The sequence below is a fragment of the Dermacentor albipictus genome, chromosome 1, assembly GCF_038994185.2.
Source record: "Dermacentor albipictus isolate Rhodes 1998 colony chromosome 1, USDA_Dalb.pri_finalv2, whole genome shotgun sequence".
In the NCBI taxonomy this organism is placed as follows: Eukaryota; Metazoa; Arthropoda; class Arachnida; order Ixodida; family Ixodidae; genus Dermacentor; species Dermacentor albipictus.
Window position 1 is genome coordinate 288,547,763 of NC_091821.1, and position 19,322 is coordinate 288,567,084.

Consider the following 19,322-nt stretch of genomic DNA (forward strand, 5'->3'; position numbering starts at 1 on the left):
CCAAAATCGTTTCAGGGTCCCTTTAAGCTTCGCCTTCAAGAGTGGGACGCGACAGCGTTCCCGTCGACCCGCCAAGGGGTCGACAATGCGCTACGGCACAGCGATCACTTACGATGCGCCCCGCATCGGACTTAGCGCCCACCTATCACGCGGTGAGCGTCGAGCAACGCATCGTTCGGCGTGGCAACGAAACGTGCGCCTGAGCGAACGGAACGAACCAAAGAACTCGGTGTCTCGGAGGGGAAACGATCTGCGCCAGCCAAACGTCGTGATCGGCACGGGCAGAGAGATAGATAGTTATCTAAACCGGGAGCACGGCGAAGCGTCGTCAGGGGAGAGGGAGTCCCGCGACGCGCCTGGCAGCGGTCCCAATGCGCGCGCGGCGCGCCTCCTGTCGGGGCAGCGCCGTACATTGAGAGGAGGGGGGTCTTCTGTATTTGCCGCAAGATGGCTCTGCGTGTGCGGAAAGCGCAGAAGAAATGCAGCGGAAACGCACTTCGCAACTCGTGTAATTGTGACTTCTGTACGTTACATGTTCATAATTACCGATATACACCGCAGTATAACTTTCCACGGCTCGTTTCGAAGGCAACACCGCATTCACTAGAGGCGCGTTTGCACCGCTTGGAAGCATCGAACTCGCGGCTGAGTGGTAGCGTCTCCGTCTCACACTCCGGAGACCCTGGTTCGATTCCCACCGGGCCAATCTTGGAAGTTGCTTTTTATTTATGAAGCGCCTGCCGTGATTTATCGCTCACGGTCAACGCCGCAAACACCGACGCCGACGACACCGGCTTTTCTGCGACACGAGCTCCTTAACGCTATCGCGTTAAAACTTTCGCTACACTCCCTCAGAAGGCTACTTTTGGAATCCCTGCAGTGAAAAGGCACATAATGTAATCACACTTGCAGGTGTAGCTGATATCCATTGCTTGTGGTAGATGGATATGTTCCTACACAAGTTCTATAGTGGGGTACCAGAGTCGAAATAGCAATGGTTGGTCATTGATTCACCAGTAATATTTTAGACTGGCTACATGCTGAGAGCTATGGCACATAAACAAGTATGAGCCTCATTATATTTAGTACAGTTATTTTTGTAAAAGAGCACCACTTGATAAAGCTCGCTATATCAACATATTTGCACGCGCATATACTAGTGTTTGTTTGTTTTCTCTTGAATTCGCATCGTGATTTCATTGCCAAAAAAAGAGGTAGTTGCGGCTCGGTGCGTTTTGTTACTGTTTACATGCTAAAAGAGCACTGCACTGCTCTTAGTAGCGTATTTATCTCTGTTGAAACAAAACCTGAGTGCCAAGCAGTATTCAAGCGAAGGAAAGCTTTAAAGTATATCTGATTGTTTATCTCAATTACTAAAGTTTGTCCAGTTTTTAATACGCTATGTTATTTCGAACCTTATACTACGTTGTGAAGTAGCTTTTTCGCACGAAACTTTTTGTAGGATTTCCGGAATCTATAAAATAACATCACCATATTCCCTAAGTTTATTCGGTGTGATCTAATCGTTACCGTCGCGGTTCACGAATGCTGCATCTGATCGGCGTATATAGAATACGCAATCTATTCTAGATACGCGAGTGCCGCTACGTTATTAGGGCGGAGAAAGTGCACAGGTGAATGCAACTCAAAAAAAAAAAAACTAATATGCGTGCTGCATCTTACGCCACGCGCTAAAAAAGGGCAGCGCCTTTTTCCTCACAATCTAATCAAGTCAGCTGTTTCGATGCGCTTTGTTTGCGACTAGGCGGAAAAGCGGTGCACAAGCGATGCAAAAGCGCCCACGGTCGATCGACGATACGCTAGGCATGTCGCCTACATCGAGGGATATGCTGCAAATCACGTAAATGCAACTGCGTCGACTGCCCACTGTTCAGCGCTGAATGTGTGTTTGGTGTGCTGTGCTTGAAACGAGTGGTGCAGCCGTGCAGCGGGAGTGGCGGAGGAGCTGAGTGGCCCAGTGGCTCCGTTTGCGCGTTCACAGACATGTGCTCCCGTCTTGGTCGCGGGATTGTGGTGTGCTAGCTCCTTGCCTAGTATGAAGTTTACGACGCTAACACACAGCATGTTCTCGTTTTTCCGTGCTATATGCCATTTGCATGACGGCCGAGTTGAAAACGAGACATATCTCTGTGATCTTTGCGTTTGTGTGTTGTAAATTACTTTCTATTGTGGAAGTTCTGGGAGTCTTATTACGCAAGGAGTGCGAACATAAACATATGTGTGTCTGAAATTTTGAATTACCCATAATACCCTTTACGACTGAGAAGTGGGCTACACGGCCTGTGTGAATCAGCTACCGTATGTTGCGACGCTCTTCCGTGTGGTAGACTGATGCATGGTGGGCGTTTATTTCTGTACTGTTGTAGAAACCATTTGTTTATTAACACAATACAAATGTACGGCTTCTTCGCCGCAGTACATTTTAGTTACGCGGTGAAGCATACTGAAAGTGGGAGGGGACCGCTATCAGCCAGCATAGTATGTCCACTTAGGCGACCTGAGAGGCGGCGGGTTCGCGAGTGTAGAATTAAAGAACTCTTATTATGTCCAGTGACAGTGGCCCCTTTTCACTTTTAGTATTCTTCACCGCAGTACCTTCACCGCTTAGGCTTCACCGCGAAATATTAGTGTATTGCGCGAAAGATAAACCCGAAACGCCTAATTATGCAAATTGTATTTTGTAGCTTGCTACACTGCAATACAGGGGTGTAAATAAGCATCGTGCAGTAAAGCATACTATAAGAGTCGAAAGGGCACATAGGTTTACACTGTGCTCATTATTTTCAGTTGTGACATAATTTGCAAGTGCATCTGTGCTCGTGGTAAGCTTCATTGACAATTCTTTGTACATTACAAATTCATATTGCAGGGAAGCTTACTAAAGCACATTCGCCATTATGGTACGTGTTATTCACCTTCAATGCAGGAGCACAATGCGGATTCTTGCCCCTGCTTTTGGCTGGACTGCACATACTCTTTGAGAATTGATTCATTGTTCATAAGTGCACTGGTACTTTACTCTAAACTGGAGGGCTCAAGTTAATTTGGAAGCACAATTTTTATTGAGGGGACACGATGTTGCCGAGATGGTTGCAGCACACCTTTTTTTTTTCTTCCAGGCACCTTTTCTACTTGAAGCTTCCATTGCAGTGTTTCGAGCCTCTTTGAACCAGCACATAGTGTATAAAAAAATTGGACACTGATTGGGAACATCACCTAAGTTCATGCCTATCTATAATAAAGAGATGTAACACGACCAGACAAAATAAATGAAGGGGGTGGGCTGTAGCAATACTAAGTGTTAAATGGTGCTTTATCCTTTCCCTTCAGTTTTCTGTTGTTGTGCTTTTTATGGATCCTCCGCAGTAACCATGCGAGTGCCGAACTTGAGCTTGTTGGTTTCAAGTCTCATGGTTGTTACTAACAAACGAACACAAAGCCCTTGTGTGATAAACGAACAAGGGCTTGGGGGCACCCGTCCACCTTGCTTGCCTCATGGTGCTGCTTCATAAGCACCATGAGCATCCAGGCCAACTAGGAAGGGAGGTTTGTTGCAATTGCTTCTGAACTTTATTGCCACCAAACCAACAGTGCTCTCAATGACAGCTTTTGGACAGTAGAATGCTTACACCCAGCAAAGTCTTTAGAAGGAAGCATTCAGGATGGTGCAAAATGGGCTTTTGAAGCTGGCAGCATTACTGAAGGGGCTTTGCCCATCTGCCCTCTTTATGGATACACAAAGATGATTTCCTCTTTAAGAGGGATTGTTTCAGAGGTCGTTACATGGCAACAGTGTTGGGTGTTTAGTAGCTTGTCTTTGCCCACTGTTAATGACCTGTTCCTTCTCCAGTGCCCCTGTGAAGTGCCTACTATTTGGACACAATGTGCTCTCCATGCATGCATGCATTTTTAGCTTGTAAAGACGTCTATTACCCCTTGCCTCAAGCTGGTCCTCGCTGATGCCACCCAAGAAGGCATTGGGCAGTATGGCAATGTATACTTACAAGGCACTGTTGATACCAGTGAAACCAAATTAATGGAGCTGCTGTTCTTTTTTTGTCCACTCCATCCTTGTTAGTTACAATGAGCAATGTTCAAACAGAAGGCATATGTAGTTGGTCGTGCATAGCCTGCGCACTAAGACTTGTTGGCATGTTATGACCTAAGCACATTGTTTATATGTAAAAACCTTCCAATGTGTTGATGACTTCCTTCTTTTTATCATACTTTGCCTGATGGAGCCAGCAAGTGGGCCAACCAAATGTTCAACAGGCTTCCCACTAGTTTTCCCAGAGTCTCCTTCACCAGGGTGCTGCTCATAGATGTGTTTTCTTGACCTTGCACTGCACTTCAACCATGGCCACACCTGCTAAACCTATAGCATGCGATCAAAAAAGTGCTATACATCATGTTGCTCCAAACTCGTGACATGTGCTACAAGGCCTTGAGGAACACCCTCATTTATTTGCGCCCTCATCATACTGTACGAAGCTTCGCATGATAAGTGCGAGAATTAACATCTGCTGGTTTTTCAGTGTTATTCCCGTCCAGCTTGCTGAAAGCTATCCTGAGAGTTTCAAAAGCAAACGACCGCTGCTGGACAAGAAGTGCTTAAAACAAGGGTCGCTATAACCACATATGTCGCACGAAATGAAGAAGACCACCGAGTATACAGGCAGTTTACTTCATATCCAACAAGCTTGGTTCTCCCTTTACTAGTGAGTGAACTCAACTTGCCCCGAATACACGGCCTGTGACAAACTATGTGCCAGATGCTGTGTCCCCTGCATAGCTGAACATGTGTATGAGATCCTGACACCCTGCAGCGGCTTCTGCACTGGGCAAACAGGCTACTATGAAAACGACTGCCTTTACTAATATGCTAATAACATGAAAACGGGCAGAAATTTGGCTATTCATTGGACCCAACTGCAGGTGCAAGCCACTCTTCCACCAGATGTGTTCACAGAAACTGGAGCTATACAAATGCGGATAAGTCAATGATGTTTGAAAGTAGTAGTTGAACTATATTCTGCACAATCAGTGCTACCTGCAGCGCTGGTACCTTAAAGCCACAATTCATGGCTGCACCACCATGCAAAGGCACTATTCTTGAATTATTAACTTCTATTATATTTATGGTGGCCATATATTGCAATTACATATCATCCACATTGTGTGCAGTATGGTTAAATGTCAAATATGATAGCCATTCCTAATCTGAAATGCAACAAAAGAGCAAATATAGGCAACAAATTGCAATTCAGAGACAAAAGACAACCAGTGCATAGGATAAGTGACAGACTTTCTTTTATTGAAAAAGAAATGTGACATGTGCCATGCTACCAGCAATGGGTCTTTCAAGCTTCAATCTTTCAAGCTTGGGTGACAGAGGCAATACTTAGCAAAATGATACAATCACGCTGTAAAACGGCCTTGGACACAAAAAACCGACATCATATTGTACGGAATGAAAGGGCAAGACTCCATCTAAGAACAGTATGGCACTACATACTTGAAATGGTGTAAAAGATGTTGACATGCCCTACCCATAAAGAAAAAGCAACACAGAAAACACGCCTTAAAATGCAATGTGCAGTCTGAAACCAAGAAAAAACAACCTAAAAAAGTCTTTCAACGATTAAAATTGTCAAACTGTCGCATTTCTTAATGAACCTGCACAGCTGACAAGGAAGGAAAGCCCAATAGCAGGGCTGCAGAAAATGTCACCGAATAAATATACTTTGCTTACCAACGATACTTGTGGTTTAGTTGTGGTCTGTGTATAAACTTTTCTTGTTTAGAATGGTTTAGCGGATAGGGAACAATTGACCATAAGAGCACCAGGTGTATGCATAGTCTACGCACAAAAAGCCACTGCTTTTTTTTTTCTCTCTACTACTATTCATCAGTATTTAAGTGCCTTAATAGCACTGCTAACATCCTACTGCAAAACACAAAATTGGGCAAGTTGTGGCGTAAAGAAAATTGCAGTTTCACTCTCAATGTGAAACGATGATGCAGTAGCTGGTGAAATATGTGCAGGAAGCTTACTTCATGCAGTGTTTGTTGAAGTGAACACTTGCCCATGCAAGTCCGTAATCTTAAAAAAGTAAAATAAGTAAGAGCTGTATTTATTTGTGGGAGTTGTGCCTCCCAGTGTTGAAGTGGAAAGACTCGGCTTTTCTTCCTCCTCTTTCATATCCGGAATTGGCCACTGATCTACACCAAAACAACCCTTTAGCTTCTTACTGCTAAATTAGTTTTGGTTTTCTCAAATCTATATTTGGGCTACCCATTGCTAGGTCTCGCGCTTGAGGAAAACAAGACACCAACAGCTCCATCTAGTAAATCTGAGAAGCCAAGCATTAGAAGAAGATTAATGAAGCAGATGCACCCAATCATGGTTATCGCATGTAAGAAGAAAATTTAACATAGGACTGCCTTCACAAGTGGGAAGGTGATGTGTAAGAACTTGAAGGTGTGGATGCCAGCTCTATACATATATACAGTATGCAGACATTAAGCAGGTGTTAGCCAATAATGGCACCTGTTGGCTAGATCACGCTCTCCAGGATCAGTATTCACCACGACTGTACCTTCAGCAGAGTGGCTGAAATGATGAATTGTGGACTGCCACTCTTTTGATCGTATGTTTGAATCCTCGCAGCACAATGAGAACTTTATTTGCAATATTCTAGCAAGAAATTTGGGAATTCCAGTGACAACACCAGTAGACATCAGAACAACCAGGGGAGTTAGCTCATATCAGCTATTGCTGTAAAAAAGGACTGGCATAAGCACAAGAATTGAGATGGGCATACTACATGCCTTTGTTCTGGTAGTGGTCCACTACTTTGGTGCTGCAGTTAATGACCGCCTGTCACTGGACCATAATAAGAGTTCTTTAATTATACACTCGCGCACCCGCCGCCTCCCAGGTCGCCTAAGTGGACATACTATGCTGGCCGATAGCGGCCCCCTCCCATATTTAGTACGCTTCACCGCGTAACTAAAATGTACTGCGGCGAAGAAGCCGTACATTTGTATTGAGTGAATAAACAAATGGTTTTTACAACAGTACAGAAATAAACGCGCACCACGCATCATTCTACCACAGGAAAGAGCGTCGCAACATACGGTAGCTGATTCACACAGGCCGTATACCCACTTTTAAGTCGTAAAGGGTATTACGGGTAATTCGAAATTTCAGACACACATATGTGTTTATGTTTACGTTCGCACTCCTTGCGTAATAAGACTCCCAGAGCTTCCACAATAGAACGTAATTTACAACATACAAACGCAAAGAACACAGAGATATGTCTCGTTTTCAACTCGGCCGTCATGCAAATGACATATAGCGCGGAAAAACGTGAACATGCTGTGTGTTAGCGTCGTAAACTTCATACTAGGCAAGGAGTTAGCACACCACAATCCCGCGAAAGCCGCTAATGAGAAACGTGCAAACGGAGCCCCTAACTCTGCTTCTCCGCCACCACCGCTGCACGGCTGCACCACTCGTTTCAAGCACAGCACACCAAACATACATTCAGCGCTGAACACTGGGCGGTCGACGCAGTTGCATTTACATGACTTGCAGCACATCCCTCGATGTATGTTAAGCAAAGTTGGACACGGCGACGCCACATCGCGGTTCGCAGAACTTCGCTGCCGAGGCGCTAGGACGAGCACATCGAAAATGGATTTCACCGCTATTTCTGCGCACGCGCAGTGGTTGCAACATAGAGTAGAACAACTCTAGAGGAAAAGCTGGGCCGGAAAAGTGGGAACCTCTAGGCATAGAGTTTCTCACTACATTACCTAGAGGGAAATCTGGCGCTGCTGCGCTGTGGTATGCATGGGAATGCTGGTATATTGTGGATTCGGATTGGCATCGTTCTCGTAGAGACAGGACACCTTGAAGACGCGCTTGGCAAGTACCGTTCCGTCTGTCACAGTGATTCATTTTCTGCTAGAACAGCAAGTGAAAACCTGTTTTAGCTTTATTATTACGCGAAAACATGTTTTGTTTAACTATGAGAACTTGTTATTACGTGTACGATTATATAATACGTAAAAAGTATCAGCGAGCCGCTAAAGTTGGAGGACAGACGACAAGGTTCGCGCTCGCTTTGAAACAGTTGGTCGTCTGTTCTTGCTTTTCTTCGCTTGGTCATGCCTCGTGGGTGAGTAAAGATGTAATATGCGTGAATGGAAACATTTTATGAAGATTTTACTTTGAGAACGCGCTATTTGCGTAGCCATATCCACGTTTTAGACGAAGCCTCTTACAACACCAGCCAACACGAGCCTCGCAGACACATATCCCGTCATTCCCATGACGGCACGGTGCCCCCTTTAGAAACTCCCATAGACGGTGGCGCCAGATTACCCTCTAGGTGTTATAGTGAGAAACTCTATGCCTCTAGGGCGCCGCCCTGTTGCTACTGGTCAATGTGGCCAGCGCAATTACTATTGAAAGAGCTGAGAACAAGTGCAGGTCACCTTATGCTTTGTCATCTAAAAACGCATACCTGATGGCTTTATGGAGGTGGTACGTTAATATTAAATTTACAGAAAGCAATCACTAAGTCCATGACCTACGTAAATCACGATGTACGCATTCATGCAATTCGCAACTTTCACGGCCTATAGGGGGCGCCACCTTAAATCCAACATGGCTGTCCGAGAGATTAAGAACTAGAGCAGTCGGTGCAGTGCTGCGGTGGTCTTGCTCAGTGGCATGTTGTTTCGCGTCGTCATGCTGAAATGCCTCTTCAATTTACACGCCCGCTGTCGTTAGCTTGCGTAATGGCTCATATTGGGCGAGCAGAACCCGGGATTCGAAGCCAGCTTCGCTGATAATCTTGTTTGTTGCGGCATAAAAGCGTGCACGTCGACGTCTGTGACTGTTGAAGGCCTTTGCATAAAAACTTCGCGACTTCGAAGCAAGCCACATGAGCTGTGGTTTCAGTTTTACCGCGACGGTGTTATTAAGAGAAGTGACCGTGCTTTTTATTTGCTATTCTATTAATTTGACCTCTTTGAGTGGGTACCATGAACTTTTATACGGTGTGGTGCTCTCTGCAAGTTGTTACTTAGACCGCTTGAATAAGCCGCCGTCTCGAGAAAAAAAAACCTTCCTGGTGTCGCGCGACCGAAGTCATTTACATCGACGGCGTGAAAAGCAGCCCTAAAGCAGCGTTTTGCGTGCGAAAATTTTTTGTCTAGTTATCCCTGCCTGTGTTCACAAAGCTGTATGTTGAACGCCAGAAGTAAACAAAAAACCATATCTGACTGCTTTCGCGAGCTAATACGATAACCGTTCACCCTTGCAATTTGGTTATTGCGTTTTATGCGTGCTGTGCAACCTACAGTCTTACGGTAGTTTTACAGCCTGCGCGAGTCCTACCGCGTTTTGCCTATAGACAGATCAAGCGATACATTGCCGACATTGACTGGTCCGCGCTAATGCTCGCTTCATTCTTCCAGTTATCTTTATAAAATAATATACACGCAGATCAGCTGAGGGTTCGCTACGCAAACACTGCACAGTAGTTTAACGCTTGTTGGACTAGGATTTGTTACTTTACGAGTGCAGTCATGCGCACCTGTGCACACGTTGCAACCGCGCATCGAAGTGGCAGACGAGGTACGAATTCCAGGTCTCTCTACGCCTGCGTCACTTTGCTTCGATGCACAAATGAGAAACTCGTCTCTCTGTTCGAAAATGGTGGAATGTCAAGCCGGCGTTGCACAGCACGAATGTATGAACGAGAACAAGAAATTTTGAAGCAGGTACAAGGCTTCAGGGAGAATGCTTGCGCTCCAACGTAGCCGCAAGGGCATGAGTGGCAAGAACGCAAGCATCAATCATCCTACAACACATATGAGTTAAAATTGCGCGTTATTTCTTTCCCTGCACATAATATAGTGCTATGCCTGCGTCTTTATGGACGTGCGGCTATTCGTGATTTCAAGTGCTCGGAATTGTCACTCATCTGTCGTATTCCAAAAAAAAAAAGTCCTCCGGCATGAAGTGCGCACTGCAAACCTTCATCGCTTCTGTGAAACCTTTGCCGATCCGCAGCTTAATAATCAATTTCTTCTTCATGGACGCAGCCAGTGGGAATGAGTGAAGGCTCACATCACCAACCGCATAACTACCGCTCGACACCCATTGCGGCACGCAGCAAATACGGTTACTTCTATGTTTGCTCATTCTGAGCATGTTAAGTGTCCTTCAGGATCCCACGGGAGCTTTGAACGCGTTAAAACATCAACAAAAGGGAAGGAAAAGCGTAGACAACACCAATACGCTACACGAACGGGCGGCAGCCAGCGGCGAGTATAATCTTTCGATTATTTCCGGCCGCCGCCGCATGACGGCGCCACCGTACGTGAAAGTTGCGAATAAAGGATGACGTGAATTTCGGTTTCGAATATGTTTTTGGGATGCGTAGTAGTTTCGTTTAGGTTTGACATGCGATCGCGCGTCGACATCGGATGCTATGGCACACTCGTGCCTTATGTGCCACCGAAGCCCCGAAGTAGTCTGGCATATACCTTCACATGTAAGTAAACGAATGTATCCCCTTGTTGAGAATATCACGCGAGTAGGCAGCTCTTGTGGTGCATCACAATCGTTTGAGAAGCGTCACAGTAGAGCATTTTTCTGCATGCGGAGCGGTGTTTTTATTTGCAGGTTTCCCTTCAGTAGGAAATTGCTGGACAGGCGGACCAGCGCACTGGAATTGTACTGGCGAAGCCACAAGCAACTCAAAAAATCTGTTTATTTGTTGCACTTTGAACAATCATGCTTGTACAAAGGCCACAGCAGAAAAACAGCCTGATGCCGAGTATTTCTGTGCCACGAAGTATTCAAGAGGCGAGTGCCTAATGCGGATGAAATCGAGTGCATCGAGACTTAGAATGACAGAAAGCTGAGCTAGTTGGTAAGGATTTATTATGCAAAACAGAGGTGAGGCGTGCAGACAGGACACAAGAGTAGAGAAGTGGACGGCGCTCGTGTTGCTTGCTTGCAAATACTCTACTCTTGTGTCCTGTCTGCACGCCTCACGTCCGTTTTGCATAACGAATGCATCTACCCACATAATAATAGCGTAGGCGTTTTAGTAACTGTGCAATATTTTCAACACTTCCTTGCATGCCATTTCATGTGGAATATATTTTCTGGTCACAAATTTGTGCAGCGAATCTATTTGCATGATCGACTCCGGGCCTGTGGGACCGTTCACTTGCACTTGATGCTGTCTTTTACATGTATCCATAAACTGCAGATATGCATATCAGATCCCTGCGAGCATTTTCAAAATTCAATTATTTTCGACAACAGGCACATATGCAATACTGACATAATCCCGAATACCACTAAGCAGCTGGGACACATTTTTGTTGACCATACTCGCAGGTAAAATAAGTACATCATGTGGGCAGCTCCAGCTCATTTTCCTTAAGTCAGTGTGTACAAGGGTTATGCAAAAATACTTTTTTCTCGCGCACCGATTATTTTGCTGTATAAGCAAGAGAACCCACCACGTTAGTGTAACGTATCTTGTGCATCACACTAATATGTGCTTTCATTTACCAAGTGAGATGAGTTACTTTTATGGCTCATTCAGTCATATCAAACTGCAAGCTGCATTCATCAATCTTCAATTGGATTTTGCAAATGTTTAATGAAACATGTTTCCCTTTTATGCAGATATGCAATGGCAACCTCTTCCATGTGTTCCAAAAGTAAAATTTAAGCTCTAAATTAAAGAAGATATTTCTAGTCAGAAACAAGCAAAAATGGTGACTGCAGAGTATCAGAAGCCCAAGGTACAGAAATTATGAGAAGTGTCGAATGATTTTAAGGAAAGAGTCGTATTTGAAAATGCAAGACTCTTTAGTGGAGGTCAAGCAAGTCAATATAGGTAGAATACTCTGCAAAATTATGCGAGTGAGGGGAAGTCAAACAATGGGTCAGGAAATGCATTGTTTTTCTGCAAAACAAAAGCTGATTGCCATTACATACGTAAGTCACTTTAGCATCATGATAAATCCAGAAATAAACCAAAAAACAAGACACGCAAAAATAAAAAAAACATTTAATGATATTCCAGCAGAACTTTTTGTTGGGCTAGTTGGTGCATATTACTGAAGTACTATAGCGCCAAACAGACGACACAAGAAGAAGAGACACGGACATAAGCGCTCGTCCGTGTCTCTTCTTCTTGTGTCGTCTGTTTGGTGCTATAGTACTTCAGCCATTTAATGATGCTCTTTCCACACGGATAAATAAAAACAAACACATCACATTTAATGTGGACATATCAGATGCCTTGTGAAACACTAAAGGAACAATTCAGTTTCGAGCTATGGCACTTGCCGCATAGATGTGGGGGGGCCTTGCACCAATAGTGATAGTTACCACTGCATTTAGAAATTGAAAGCATTCGTGCAGACAAGGATGATTCTTTATGTTTTCGGCTACCACTTCAAATGCCTCCACCAAGTGTTACAATGCTGCACGCAGCCATACTAAGGATCTTGCAGCAACACCTGCAGGTAAAAAGCAGAAGCAGTCAAAGTGCTGGTGTGTTCTGGACACTATGATTGGAAACTTTTAGGCAAGAAGAGTGCAAGAAGCAGACATAACAACTGCATTTATTTCCATAATTCCCCATTTAAATGGCCTTTTCTTTTTGCTTAGACAATGCCTACGCCTAGCCAGAGCAGCTCCCTCATACAGACTCCGCAAGCCAAGAGGCCGTGGAGGCAAATGCAGGTAAGAGGCAATAAGCAATAGCACTGGTATCGACATTCATCTAATTTCTTTTTATTTCGTTTAGGCAGCCAGCACACCTCGAACAGCCACCTTGACTGCGGGTGTGTCACCCTAGTCGCCAAGGAGACATTTGAGGGAAAGTGACAGGCAATGTGAACAGCCACTTTTCCATGTAAACAATACTCTTTCTCTTGGATGACTCCTACGCCTCGCCACGCCAGCACACTTGTGCACAAAGATGCCGCAGAGACACGTGCAGGTCAGAGGCAAGAAGCAGTGGCACTGGTGTCGACATTTACCCAATTTCTTTTTCTTACACTGAGGCAGCCAGCACACCTCGAACAGCCACGTTGACTGCGGGTGTGTTAGTAGATTCCCGTTGTACATATGCTCATAATAAACTTCAGTAAACTTGAACTTCATAATAAACTTGAAGGCAAATGGGACATTGACGCATTGTATGTATGAACATTTATTGTACACATACAATATATGTTATACTTTGCAGTGCTACAGAGCGTATTTTGAAGCTTCCCCCGATATTTTGCACCTTTAATTACGTATGTGTTGTGTGGCCCTCAATGCAGTTCATGTTGTAGCAGCTGCTTTGTCTGTGTATCGCACATTGGCTTAAGCTCGTGATATCCACATGCTTCTCTCACATATACAAAATAAAGTTCTATGTAGTCCTCAGTGTTACAACAAAAAATGAAAGTAAACAATCCGATCGTGGAATTGTGTTTATTACAGTGGTTCCTACGACAGTTACTGACAAGTTGACAACTTGAACTGGTCAATCGGTCCGTAGCCTCCTCTATTTTTCAAATATAAAGGAGGCTATGATCTGTCATGGCAAGGAATTGTATGTATACATAAAAAAGGGGGTATGTGTGTGTTTGTAGTGGGGGTATAGGATTAGGGCGGTACGAAAAAATGTACCAACACCGTGCTCTAGACCCATTCCGTTAAGGTACCGTAACAAAGCGTATTATGCATAAAGTTCATACAACCAACTCTGATATTACAGACGCCAGGCGACGCGAGCTACATTTGTCATGATGCATTCGCGACTGCACCGGATGCCCTCCACATTATTCTCGTTAATCGTGCTCACTGCGCCGAGGCAAAAGAAAGATCATGGGCGCAGGTGCCTTTAAAGTATCTCGACCTTGCGAGGCACGGCTGCGCGTGCCAGGCGAGCTGTCCGTGCGAACACTCCCTGGCACACACCTGCCTCGGCGGCCCCAACCTACGTACCGTTCTGCTTCGAGCTTTGATCCCCCCCACTGTCCCTCGGGTGCCCTGGAGTTCCTGCGCCGCCTGCTCTACTATCATCTCAGGTGCTCTCCTGAGACTTCCGTTTGTCGGTTACATGTGCCCTACAGCTGGATCATTACTTATAATAATAAAAAAAAAAACCGATCTATCGTCACGACGATAGATCGCGAAAGCGGCTTTTGCAACATACCGCGCCCGTGCGAAGAGAATTACGGAACGCCAACGAGGAATCTGACCACAGCTTCGAGCTGGTAACCTCGTCGAGTGACACTCCTGCAACAGGCGTGACCGCTGAAAACCGCATACCGCCGGAAACTTGAACAGGATCATCCCTCGGTTGCATAACTGCCAGCTGTACGGCCAACATGGACCACACCCACACCATCCCGCAACATAGAATAAAGAACCGACTTATAAAGCCCAAACACTCGGCTGCACTAGAGTGTACTAGAATGGGGGAGTGGGTCCAACGGAGGCCCCGACAAGCGGCGAGGGTGAAGCAAAAAACATTGAAATTTGCGGCGGCGCTGCAGTCGCCTTTTTCTGATGTTCCGGCCAATCCGGTGCCTCGGCGGCCCGACGTAACCACGCCTACCGACGGAGGTACGGCGGCGCCCAGCTGTCGTCTGCTCGACGCGCCGCCGTCTCCTGAACACGCCGTCGTGCTTGTGTTTATTGTTTATTTCGGCATTTTCTCCATAGTTGATTTTTGTACTTAGTATGTAAAAAAAAGAGAGAATTCAATAAAATTACTGCTTCGTCATGACTGGAGGTTCGTCGCTTCTGTCAAACGATGCCGTCTGCACGATGTACACGCACGCAGACGGCCCGCGCGCAAGTCTATGGTTTGTCTGGTAACTCGGCAGAGCGTTTGAAATATGAGAGGATGACCACACCTAGTACATCCCGGCGAAAGAACTACTGTTGCGTAGCGGGTAGTGAATCCGCATACAGTAGGTTGAAAGGTGAGGCCAAGCTCTCGCTCTTCGGCGTCCCGAAAGATGAAGAAAGGCGCCGAGTGTGGGAGCGCAATCTTCACCGCACCGATCAGCTCTTGGAAGCTACCGACGCAATTTGTGAGCGGCACTTTGAGGCAGAGTACATACTGAGACATTATGTTCATATCATTGACGGCCAAGAAGTATCTGTGAAGCGTGGAAAGCCTGCACTGCGGCCTGATGCCGTACCCACAATCTTGCCGTCTCTTTCAGAGTGTCACAACGAGCAGACCCCACACAAACAGGCCACGCGAAAGAGACCGGCCTCACAAACAATAGATGAAGGCCTACCACCAAAGAGAACGCCCCAGCTAAGAGCTGAACCATCACGTACATTGGAATATGAAAATGGAAAGCTGCGCGAGCTCGAAGACAAGGCATTTGAGCTCGGGGATGTCCTCCCGCCAACCGAGCACTGGGCAATCCACAAGTTTTGTAATTACGATGGAATTGCTTATGTTTTGGCCTCCCTCAGCCGTGATACTGAAGTCGTCAGCATTGAAAAGACCGTGCTCATGAATTACGGGCCTGATCCAAGTGTGGTCATTTGTCGGACATATGTTCGGAAGAAACAAGTGTCCGAAACAATATGCGACAATGTTGATGATGCAAAGAAGGTCTTGTACGCCGCAGACTCCCTCCATCCTTGTAGAGGTGCAGGGAAACCGAACGATTTCACAAAGGTAGCCCTTACGAAGACACTCCAGCAGCAAATCTCCCATTCAGATGACCTTGTCTTCAGTACCAAGTGCACAGGAGCAGTAAATCAAGCAGGTGAATATATACAAAAATTGTTTGAGGTGTTGCTTGCACGTACATTTTGAAATTAGCTAATCGTCGGCAAGATCTAGCCAAAGAACGAATTCGTATGACCCTCAATGCGACTATTCACGAACAGTACATGGCTATGTTCGGGACAGTTGCGCGTGTAAGAGGACGAACAGAGGGAAGGAACGAGGTAGATGGAAAGAGCGCAATTATCAACTGGTGTTATTGGTTTGGAAGCGGTATATATATATATATATATATATATATATATATATATATATATATATGTGTGTGTGTGTGTGTGTGTGTGTGTGTGTGTGTGTGTGTGTGTGTGTGTGTGTGTGTGTGTGTGTGTGTGTGTGTGTGTGTGTGTGTGTGTGGTCATATCCTGTGTTCGTCCTTTCATACACGCAGCTCTTCCTAACACAGCCATGCACCAACTCTCTCAGAAAAAAACTTTTTCGAAAGCACATGGCTTGCCTCTAGACAGTGAGTATGAGTACATATGAGCACATATGAGCATGTGTACCAGTGAGCATGAGTACCTATATACGCGCCCATGCACCCATGTTAAGCGATTCTAAATGTCTCTCTTTAACTTCCAGGTTCTGCGTGCATGTCATGCAAGTACCTGAGAAAGGTCATACTGACGAGAAGAAGCTATGTAAAACGCAAGGAACAAAGAAACAAAGCTTCCACAAAAGTGCGGTCCCTAAGTCAGAAAAACAAACGAATGGCGGCAAGGCTACTTGATATTGCAGGTCGTCTCGAAGAAATGAGGGCTAAGAATGCGAGTGTGGCGGAGGAACTACTGGAGGAAAGAATTTCATCGTTACCGCAAAAGCAGCAGGCCAGTGTTCGCGCATGCTTCCAAGCTTCAAAAAGGGCCAGTAGGAAGGGCATGTGCTACAATCAGGAATGGATACTTGAATGTATCCTGATTAAACTGAAAAGTCCTCGACTTTATCAGCACATCAGAAAGAACGAGATCCTCGTAATGCCCAGCAAGACCACTCTGAAAAGGTACATGAAGTCATATCGGTCGACGTTCGGTTTTAATGTCAAAGCATTGGGCATCCTAAAGAAAAAAGCCAGCAGCATGACAGACCTCGAGAAACATGGTGGATTGTTGGTAGACGAAATGAAGTTATCAGAGCACTTCAGTGTGACGGCCTCTGGACAAATTCAAGGTTTTGTTAACCTCGGAGAATTCACAAGGCCCGAGGACCGGTACCAGCAGTGTGATCACGGGATGATCATTATGTTTGTTCCATTCGCAGGAAAATGGAGCCAGATTGTTGGCGTTTTTGCTACCAAAGGAAATGTTAAAGGAGATATGCTGCTGAAAATTCTTCTTGAAGCAGTGATCCTAGTTGAACAGGCAGACTTGTTCGTTGATCACATCACGTGTGACGGGGCCTCTTGGAACCGGAAGATGTGGAGACTAGCTGGAGTTTCCGCGTCTTCTAAAGAAATAAAATGTGCTATACAGCACCCTGTCAACGAAAAGAGGAAACTGCACTTCATCTCCGATTTTCCCCATCTGCTTAAATGCCTGCGAAACGGGTTACTCAAGAATGGCTTTACAACACCAAAGGGAATGGTACGTTCGTGACTCCCGTTTCACACAGACGAAAGAAAAGGTTGTACTCATGAAATAATTGCATTGTTCGTATTTTATATTTCTAGGTATCCATGCGGCCAGTTCGGGAAGCATATCTACGGGACTGCAGCGTACGGACACTTAAAGTAATGCCAAAGTTGACTGAGACACACCTGGATCCAAACTCGTTTGAGAAGATGCGAGTTACGTACGCCTTCCAACTTTTCGGATCACATATCCTGAGGGGCCTGGCCTTTTACAAGGAAGAAATTGAGAAAAGATGCGGCCGAATTGAAGCAACGCAAGAGTTTTTCGCGTGAGTGACCATTCATACTTCATTTACATAACGTAATTAAAAAAAACACATGAGCACAGTTCTGACGTGCATTCCTTCAATTTCTTAACCAGGAATATCAACAGACTGATCACCGTGATGACATCAAGATATCGCGTCGAAGCACTCAGGCCAGCTTCCTCTGATGCTGCATTTTTGACTGAATTTCTGGACTACCTCGACAAGTGGGAAGCGTGTGATCCCAACAAGCGGCACTTTCTAAGTGAATCCACTGCAACAGGTTTAAGGGTCACGATAGCCAGTACCCTTTCATTGTTGAAGTACCTCACAGAGAGCCTTGGGTTCAAATATTTAATGACTTCACGGCTTAGCACCGATCCAGTAGAGCACTTGTTCGGCATCGTTCGCCAGTCAAGTGGCTGCAACGCCCACCCTTCTCCAGATGAGTTCCTAATTACGGTCAATTGTCTGTCCTTCTATAACTTGGCCCGCAGTGTCGATAGTTGCAATGCAGATCCTGACATATTAAGCGCTCTTGTGACCGTCCATGACAAACAAGGTTCTGATTCAATGACCAAGAGGATCGACGCACTTCTTTCCCAGGGTAAGCTAGACGAGGTTGAAAGCTCGATTGCCGCAATGCCAGCTGAACCTGCGGAGCACGCTGGTGTGATTGTGGAGAAAAGCGACTCGAGGCTTATTTATTACACTGCAGGGTATGTGGCGAGGAAGTGTGTCTTAAAGCTAGCATGCTCGGAATGCAAAGATGTACTTCTCTTTGAGAAATCTGTCGCCACAGCTGAGCGGCTACCCTCACAATTTACGGAACAGTGCGACTGGGGTGGACTTCTATACCCCTCCCGGGAGCTCTACAAGTTCATTGCCGCCCTTGAAAACTTGTTTACTGAATGTTTCAGCCTTTCGGAGCTGCACACAGAGAGTATCTCCGATATCCTCTCTCTGGTAAAAACAAATTTTCTGAACTCGAATGCTGTCGGCTGTCCAGACCACAAAGAAGAAGTAAGCATTAAGCTTGTTTCTTTCTACGTGCTCACTCGCCTTCGCTTTTTAGTTAAGGGAATCAACAGTGAAAACACATCAAGGAGAGAGAGGGCGAAGCACCTAAAGCTAAGCAGGATTAAATAGAGGCTCATGTTTCCGCACATGCGCCTCTGCGTTCTGTTAGATTTGTTCAGTCTGATTCCAGTGCGTCAGTGTATAAAGCATCGGTGAGTACAGTGTCTCGCGAAGACGTGGCTACTCGACAAATGATTTTCCTCATGAGGAATATGCTCGTATGTTCATGTTCTTTCTTTCAGATTTTATTGTTTCACGGTAGACGGATCGTATATAGATCAATCTACTCCCGCCTTATAGTTTGTTTTATGCCCTGCACATTTTTAAAGGACGATTTCGAAGCTATCTGAAGGCTTTTAGTTTTTCGAAGAGTTTAATATGGTTTTAGTGCATCCTTGTAAATAGCAGAACTTGTAAATAAAGTATCATACCTCGTCTTTGATTTCAGCGCTTTTGTCATTGTCTCTTTGTGCTGGATCTGTGAGA

The 19,322-nt window shown here is 45.4% G+C and overlaps 1 long non-coding RNA gene across 1 annotated transcript; it reads left to right on the forward strand.

Annotated features, from left to right (window-relative positions):
* The first annotated feature begins 10,509 nt into the window (after nucleotides 1-10,509).
* Nucleotides 10,510-14,524, forward strand: LOC139057165 (uncharacterized). Its single transcript, XR_011512610.1, has 3 exons — nucleotides 10,510-10,598; nucleotides 12,743-12,817; nucleotides 12,882-14,524. It is a non-coding gene; the product is annotated as an uncharacterized lncRNA (long non-coding RNA).
* The last annotated feature ends 4,798 nt before the right edge of the window (nucleotides 14,525-19,322 follow it).